Raw genomic sequence first — 9597 nt, 5'->3', positions numbered from 1 at the left:
CCTAAGCCTTTAAATTGTGTATTTTAATTCTCCTTTATACCATTCGATGCCGTGATCTGTGTGTTAAGTGTTTTCATGCTTTATAGGTCAGGAATGGCTTAGAGGATGGAGAGGAAGCTTGTAAAAATGGAAGGAGCACAAGAAATAAAGGAGGTAACCAGCGAGCATCGATGCGCACGCATGGATCACGCGTGCGCGTGATTTGAAGATCTGCACAGCGACGCGCGAGCGTACTTGACGCGTGCGCGTGGATTGGAGTTTTGCACGATGACGCGTGCACGTACCTAACGCGCACGCGTGAAACGCGACGATGACCAGCGACGCGTACGCGTGATGGATGCGTACGCGTGACATGTGCGATCTGCAGAAATCACAGAAAATGCTGGGGGCGATTTTGGGCCGAGTTTGGACCCAGTTTTCGGCCCAGAAACACAGACTAGAGCCAGGGAACAACAGAGACTCAACACACATTGACATTACGCATAGTTTTAGTTTAGTTTTTGGAATCTTAGAGAGAATTCTACTCCTTCCTCTAGGGTTCTTCACATTCATAGTTTTAGAGTTTAATGCTTTTGCATTTGGATACTGAGAAGGATCATTACCCCCGTGGAAGTTTCATTATTCTAGTTTGTTTTCTCATTCTTTTACTTTTTACTGCCCATTAACCCTGTTTGGATAAGTATGTTGCATTTTGGGATTTATTAATGCAAGGAACTATTTTTATTTTTAATTGATTTTTAATTATTATTTATCATGTCTTCCTTTTACTCCCTTTTTAATTCTGTGAAGTTTATATTTATGTTAATGGAGTAGTTTCCTAACTTGATTGGGAGTTGATTAAAAAGGAGAACTGATGAGCGGATAATTTATACCCTTTTTGGTATTGATTTTACCTAGTTGTTAGTATGATTTAGTTAATTTTCATTATATTTTTATTAGTTTTTATGCAAAAATCACAATTCTGGACTTTACTATGAGTTTGTGTATTTTTCTATAATTTCAGGTATTTTATGGCTGAAATTGAGGGACCTGAGCAAAAATCTTATTCAGAGGCTGAGAAAGGACTGCAGATGCTGTTGGATTCTGACCCTCCTGCACTCAAAGTGGATTTTCTGGAGCTACAGAAGCCCAATTGGCGCGCTATCAATTGCGTGGAAAGTAGACATCTTGGAATTTTTAGCAATATATAATAGTCCATACTTTGCCCAAAATGGCCCAAACTGGCGTTAAAAGACAGCCAAAAACTTTCTGGCATAAAACACCAGAACTGGCACCTTTCTTGGCGTTAAACGCCCATTTTAGCACCCAGGGTGGCGTTTAACTCCAACTTAAAGCATATGGACGTGTAAGCTTGAAAGCTCAGCCCAAAGACTCACCAAGTGGGTCCTGGAAGTGGATTTTTGCACTATCTGCACTTAGTTACTCATTTTCTGTAAACCTAAGTTACTAGTTAGTATAAAAACTACTTTTAGAGATTCATTTTGCAACTCATGATATTTTACATTTGATATTGTATCTTCTACGGCATGAGTCTCTAAACCCCATAGGTGGGGGTGAGGAGCTCTGCTGTGTCTCAATGGATTAATGTAATTATTACTGTTTTCTATTTAATCATGCTTGATTCTATTCTAAGATACTCATTCGTACTTCAATCCGGAGAAGATGATGATCCGTGATACTTATCATTATTCTCAATTCTATGAACGCGTGCCTGACAACCACTCCCGTTCTATCTGAGCTCAACATAGTCATTGGGTGACAGCTTGAGTACGTATCTCTTGGGTCTTTGATCCACGGACCGAGTCCGTGAGATCAGAACCTTCGTGGTATAGCCTAGAACTAATTGGTAGCATTTCTGGGATCCGAAAAGTCTAAACGTTGTCTGTGATATTCCGAGTAGGATCTGGGAAGGGATGACTGTGACGAGCTTCAAACTCGCGAATGTTGGGCGTAATGACAGTGTGCAAAAGGATAGAGAGATCTTATTCCGACGCTAGTGAGAACCGACAGATGATTAGCCATGCGGTAGTTATACTTGGTATTTTTTTATCTGAGACAAGAAATTCGACAGTTGATTATCCGTGCAGAGACCGTGCCTGGTATTTTTCATCCGAGAGGATCATACAGCTTGCCATTGAAGGAAGCCATGCTTGTTTGGAGAAGAAGGCAGTAGGAAAGCAGAGATTCAGACGACAGAGCATCTCTAGAACCTCAACCTGTTCCTCATTTCTGAATCACAAGTATCATTTATTTCATGTTATTTAACTTTCATAAACAAAATCATTTTTATCAATAATCTTTTGACTAAGATTTATGATGAGCGAATAATTTATACCCTTTTTGGCATTTTTTTACATAGTTTTTAGTATATTTTAGTTACTTTTTATTATATTTATTAGTTTTTATTCAAAAATCACATTTCTGGACTTTACTATGAGTTTGTGTATTTTTCTGTGATTTCAAGTATTTTCTGGCTGAAATTGAGGGACATGAGCAAAAATCTGATTCAGAGGCTGAAAAAGGATTGCAGATGCTGTTAGATTCTGCGCTCTTGCACTCGAAGTGGATTTTTGGGAGCTACAAAAGCTCAATTGGCGCTCTCTCAATTGCGTTGGAAAGTAGTCTATACTTCGCCCGAGATTTGATGGCCCAAACTGGCGTCCAAACGCACATCAAAGAATATTGGCGTAAAACGCCAGAACTGGCACTGAAACTGGCGTAAAACACCCAAACTGGCACCCTAGCTGGCGTTTAACTCCAAGGATGGCCTATGCACGTGAAAGCTTCAATGCTCAGCCCAAGCACGCACCAAGTGGGTCCTGGAAGTGGATTTCTGCACTATCTGCACTTAGTTACTCATTTTCTTTAACCATAGGTTACTAGTCTAGTATAAAAACTACTTTTAGAGATTTATTTTTGGAGTTCTAAGAGTCTTTTCAATCATATGTAACTTAGATCATCTTTTCACGTTTGGAGGCTGGCCTCACAGTCATCTGGGCGTTGAGAAAAATGCCCAGTAAAGAAGGATTTCTGGCGTTTAACGCCAGCCAGGGTACCTGGCTGGGCGTTAAATGCCCAAAATGGCCACCAGATGGGCATTAAACGCCATAATGGATATCATTCTGGGCATTTAACACCAGAACAGCGAGGGGAGGGGTAATTTCATTTCCAATTCAAATTTTTTCGAATTTTCATGTTTTAATTCCAAATTTTCTGCATCAAAACATTACAAACGTTCAATTTTTTTATTTCCATTCTCAAAAATCAATAATCTTATAAATTATTTTTAATCCTTTTTTAATTCTTTTCAAATATTTTTCGAAACTCATTCTTCTTTTCAATTTATTTTCAAATCTTTTTAAATCATTCATATTATCTTTTATTTCATAGATGCATAAACAAAAAAATTCAGATCTAACTTTATCAAATCTTTTTCATATCTTTTAATTTTGAAAAAAATCTTCTCTTTTTCATATCATGTTTATCTTTTATCAACCATATCTTTCAAAGCATATCTTTTTCTAAAATTTCGAAACCACTCCCTCCCTCCCCTTTATTTATGCATTCGGCCATCACTTCTCCTCCCTCATTCGAATCCTTCTCTCCCTCTATTCTTCTTCTTCCTTTACTTTTGCTTGAGGGAAGAAAGAAAACAATCCAAAACCACAATTGATGCATGAAAGGTTCTACACCAAAGAACATGCAGATCATTACTTCAAAATTGTGTTCAGAAGATCAGTGATCCCGAAAATAAAGTTCGATCTGAAAGAAGACGAATATCTGGAGATTTAAGAGCAGATTCGAAACAGAGGCTGGGAAATCCTGGCTAATCCTGAGATGAATGTAGGAAGAAACATGATCCAGGAGTTCTATGCAAATCTGTGGCTAACAGATAAGCAAAGAATGGAGGGAACTGCCTTCCATACTTTTCGAACCATGGTCATAGGGAAGATTATCTACTTCCATCTCGACATAGTGAGAGAAGTCCTCAAACTTCCTCAACTATAGGATGATCCAGAATCCTTTAATAGGAGAATGTCTAAGGATAAAAAGTTGGATCAAGTTCTAGAGGACATATGCCTCCCTGGAACCAAGTGGATAACCAATTCAAAAGGTATCCCAAACCATTAAAATTGTTAGCTCTTGAAAGAATAATGAAAAAGGAGAAATGTTATTGATAATCTAAAAAATCATAAAATTGATTCTTGAAGCAAGAAAAAGCAGTGAAGAGAAAAAAAAAGGGCGAAAAAAAAGAGAGAGAAGAAAGAAAAAGAAAAAGCAATCAGAAAAAGCCAATAACCCTTTAAACCAAAAGGCAAGGGTAAAAAGGATCCAAGGCTTTGAGCATTAATGGATAGGAGGGCCCAAAGGAATAAAATCCTGGCCTAAGGGGCTAAACCAAGCTGTCCCTAACCATGTGCTTGTGGCGTGAAGGTGTTAAGTAAAAAGCTTGAGACTGAGCGGTTAAAGTCGTGGTCCAAAGTAAAAAGAGTTTGCTTAAGAGTTCTGGGCACCTCTAACTGGGGACTTTAGCAAAGCTGAGTCACAATCTGAAAAAGGTTCACCCGGTTATGTGTCTGTGGCATTTATGTATCCGGTGGTAACACTGGAAAACAAAATGCTTAGGGTCACGGCCAAGAATCATAAAGTAGCTGTGTTCAAGAATCAATATATTAAACTAGGAGAATCAATAACATTATCTGAATTTTGAGTTCCTATGGATGCCAATCATTCTGAACTTTAAAGGATAAAGTGAGATGCCAAAACTATTCAGAAGCAAGAAGCCACTAGCCCTACTCATCTAATTGGAAATGAGCTTCATTGATATTTAAAATTTATTGTATTTTCTCTTCTTTTTATCCTATTTTGTTTTTAGTTGCTTGGGGACAAGCAACAATTTAAGTTTGGTGTTGTGATGAGCGGATAATTTATACCCTTTTTGGCATTATTTTTACATAGTTTTTAGTATGTTTTAGTCACTTTTCATTATATTTTTATTAGTTTTTATTCAAAAATCACATTTCTGGACTTTACTATGAGTTTGTGTGTTTTTTTGTAATTTCAGGTATTTTCTGGCTGAAATTGAGGGACCTGAGCAAAAATCTGATTCAGAGGCTAAAAAAGGACTGCAGATGATGTTGGATTCTGACCCTCCTGCACTCGAAATAAATTTTCTCGGACTACAAAAACCAAATTGGCGCGCTTTTAATTGCGTTGGAAAGTAGACATCCTGGGCTTTCCAGCAATATATAATAGTCCATGCTTTTTCCGAGAATTGATGCCTCAAACTGGCGTTCAAAGTCAGCCTAAAACTTTCTAGCGTAAAACGCCAGAACTGGCACCTTTTTCGGCGTTAAACGCCCATTCTGGCACCCAGGGTGGCGTTTAACACCAACTTTGGGCATATGAACGTGAAAGCTTGAAAGTTCAGCCCAGGCACGCACCAAGTGGGTCCTGGAAGTGGATTTTTGCATTATCTGCACTTAGTTACTCATTCTCTGTAAACCTAAGTTACTACTCTAGTATAAAAACTACTTTTAGAGATTCATTTTGTACCTTATGACAATTTTTACCTTTGATATTGTATCTTCTACGGCATGAGTCTCTAAACCCCTTAGGTGGGGGTGAGGAGCTCTGCTGTGTTTCAATGGATTAATGCAATTACTACTGTTTTCTATTCAATTACGCTTGATTTTATTCTAAGATACTCACTCGTAATTCAATATGGAGAATATGATGATCTGTGACACTCATCATTATTCTCAACCCTATGAACGCGTGCCTGACGACCACTTCGTTCTATCTGAGCTCAACGTAGTCATTGGGCGACAGCTTGAGTGCGTATCTATTGGGTTTCTGATCCACGGACCGAGTCTGGAGGTTAGAACCTTCGTGGTATAGGCTAGAACCAATTGGCAGTATTCCTGGGATTCGGAAAGTCTAAACCTTGTCTGTGGTATTCTGAGTAGGATCTGGGAAGGGATGACTATGATGAGCCTCAAACCTGCGAATGTTGGGTGCAGTGACAGTGTGCAAAAGGACAAGGGTCCTATTCCGACGCTAGTGGGAACCGACAGATGATTAGCCGTACGGTAGCTGTACATGGTATTTTTCATCTGAGAGAATCATACAGCTTGCCATTAAAGGAAGCCATGCGTGTTTGGAGAAGAAGGTGGTAGGAAAGCAGAGATTCAAAGGACAGAACATCTCCGGAACCTCAGCCTGTCTCTTATTATTGAATCACAAGTACTATTTATTTCATGATATTTATTTTCATAACTACAATCACTCTTATCATTAATCTCCTCACTAAGATTTACAAAATAGCCATAGCTTGCTTCAAGCCGACAATCTCCGTGGGATTGATCCTTACTCACGTAAGGTATTACTTGGACGACCCAGTGCACTTGCTGGTTAGTTGTGTGGAGTTGTGAAAAGTGTAATCACAATTTCGTGCACCAACATCTTGGGCTTTCCAGCAATATATAATAGTTGATGAGCGGATATTTTATACGCTTTTTGGGGTTAATTTCATATAGTTTTTAGCTTATTTTCATTAGTTTCCAGGAAAAATTCATATTTCTAGACTTTACTATGAGTTTATGTGTTTTTTTGTAATTTCAGGTATTTTCTGGCTTAAATTGAGGGAGCTGAGCAAAAATCTGATTCAGGCTGAAAAAGGACTGCTGTGAGCAAATATCTGATTCAGGCTGAAAAAGGACTGCTGGTGTTGTTGGATTCTGACCTCTCTGAATGGGGAATGGAATTTCTGGAGCTACAAGAGTCCATTTGACGCGCTTCCAATTGCGTTGGAAAGTAGACATCCAGGGCTTTCCAGCAACATATAATAGTCCATACTTTTCTCAAGGATAGATGACGTAGACTGGCGTTCAACGCTAGTTCCATGTTGCAGTCTGGCGTCCAGCGCCAGAAACAGGTAACAAGTTGGAGTTCAATGCCAGAAACAGGTTACAACCTGGCGTTGAATGCCCAAAACAGCCCAGGCACGTGAGAAGCTTTAGTCTCAGCCCCAGCACACACCAAGTGGGCCCCAGAAGTGGATTTCTGCACTATCTATCATAGTTTACTCATTTTCTGTAAACCTAGGTTACTAGTTTAGTATTTAAACAACTTTTAGAGATTTATTTTGGATCTCATGACATTTTTAGATCTGAAATTTGTACCTTTTGGCAGCATGAGTCTCTAAACCCCATTGTTGGGGGTGAGGAGCTCTGCAGCATCTCGATGAATTAATGCAAGTACTTCTATTTTCCATTCAAACATGCGTGTTCCTATCTAAGATATTCATTCGCGCTTAATTATAGAGAAGGTGATGATCCGTGACACTCATCACCTTCCTCAACCCATGAACGTGTGCATGACAACCACTTCCGTTCTATATTAGATTGAATGAGTATCTCTTAGATTCCATAATCAGAATCTTCGTGGTATAAGCTAGAATTGATGGCGTCATTCAGGAGAATCCGGAAAGTCTAAACCTTGTCTGTGGTATTCCGAGTAGGATTCTGGGATTGGATGACTGTGACAGGCTTCAAACTCGCGAGTGCTGGGTGTAGTGACAGACGCAAAAGGATTGTAAATCCTATTCCAGTATGATCGAGAACCTTTAGATGATTAGTCGTGCTGTGACAGAGCATTTGGACCATTTTCACTGAGGAGATGGGAAGTAGCCATTGACAACGGTGACACCTTACATAGAGCTTGCCATGGAAGGAACTTTGCACTTTTGCATGCATGAGGGAAGAGGAATACAAGAGAAAAGCTGAAATTCAGAAGACAAAGCATCTCCAAAACCCCAACATATTCTCCATTACTACATAATAAGTATTTATTTCATACTCTCTTATTTTTCGTAATTCAATTTGATAAGTGAATTGTTTTCCTGACTAAGAGTTACAAGATAACCATAGATTGCTTCAAGCCAACAATCTCCATGGGATTCGACCCTTACTCACGTAAGGTATTACTTGGACGACCCAGTGCACTTGCTGGTTAGTTGTGCAGAATTACATAGTGTGAAGTAATTTTCGTGCACCAATAGTCCATACTTTGCCCAAGATTTGATGGCCCAAACTGGCGTAAAACGCCAGCCAGAGACCCTTTTCTAGCGTAAAACGCCAGAACTGGCACCAAAACTGGAGTTAAACGCCCAAACTGGCATCCAAGCTAGCGTTTAACTTTAGAAATAGCCTATGCACGTGTAAAGCTCAATGATCAGCCCAAGCACACACCAAGGGGGCCCCGAAAGTAGATTTCGGCACTATCTGCACTTAGTTACTTATTTTCTGTAATCCCTAGTAACTAGTTTAGTATAAATAGCACTTTTTACTATTATATTCGCATCTCTGGATGTTTAGTCCTTACACATTGGAGGCTGGCCATGTGGCCATGCTTAGACCTTTCACTCTTATGTATTTTCTACGGTGGAGTTTCTACACCTCATAGATTAAGGTGCGAAGCTCTGCTGTTCTTTATGAATTAATGCAAGTACTATTGTTTCTCTTTCAATTCACGCTTACTTCTTCTCAAAGATATACTCTTGTACTTAATTTAGTTAAGTCAAAATGAAGGGGTGACCCGTGACAATCACCAATATATTCGTTACTCGCTTAGCCATGATCCGCGTGCCTGACAAACACAAGCGGTCCATATGATGTTCAACGTAGTCATTGGACGACAGCTGGAGTATATTCTCTTGGGTCTCTAATCCACGGACCGAGTCCGTGAGATTAGAACCTTCGTGGTATAGGCTAGAACCAATTGGTAGTATTCCTGAGATCCGAAAAGTCGAAACCTTGTCTGTGATATTCCGAGTAGGATCTGGGAAGGAATGACTGTGACGAGCTTCAAACTCGCGAATGTTGGGCGCAGTGACAGTGTGCAAAAGGATAGAGAGATCCTATTCCGATGCTAGTGAGAACCGACAGATGATTAGCCGTGCAGAAACTGTACCTGGTATTTTTCATCCGAGAGGATCATACAGCTTGTCATGGAAGGGAGCACGCATGACTGGATGAAGACAGTAGGAAAGCAGAGGTTTAGAAGCAATAAAGCATCTCCAAACGCTTATCTGAAATTCCCACCAATGAATTACATAAGTATCTTTATTTTAATTTACGTTCTATTTATCATTTAATTATCAAAACCTCATAACCATTTGAATCCGCCTGACTAAGATTTACAGGATGACCATAGCTTGCTTCAGGCCGATAATCTCCGTGGGATCGACCCTTACTCGCGTATGGTATTACTTGGACGACCAAGTGCACTTGCTGGTTAGTTGTGCGGAGTTGTGAAAAGTGTGATCACAATTTTGTGCACCAACCTCGCATTGTCTAAGTGTGGGGAGACTCTCCCTCCCAAGTCACTATCCAACACAATATTCAAGTGGGTGAAATTCTTTCCCTTAAGCTTCACTTTCTCACTTGAATATGGCTTGATTGAAATGGATGGGCAACTTAGAGCTCTTTGCGGAATTAATAGTAAGAGGGAGTTGTGTAGTGGTTGGAAGTATGGTATTAGGCTCATTAATGTCAAAATTCCAAGGCGTAGGGACCATGATTGGATGAATGCTAC

Source organism: Arachis ipaensis, chromosome B03, assembly GCF_000816755.2.
Source record: "Arachis ipaensis cultivar K30076 chromosome B03, Araip1.1, whole genome shotgun sequence".
Lineage (NCBI taxonomy): Eukaryota > Viridiplantae > Streptophyta > Magnoliopsida > Fabales > Fabaceae > Arachis > Arachis ipaensis.
Note: the sequence above shows the minus strand (reverse complement) of the source record.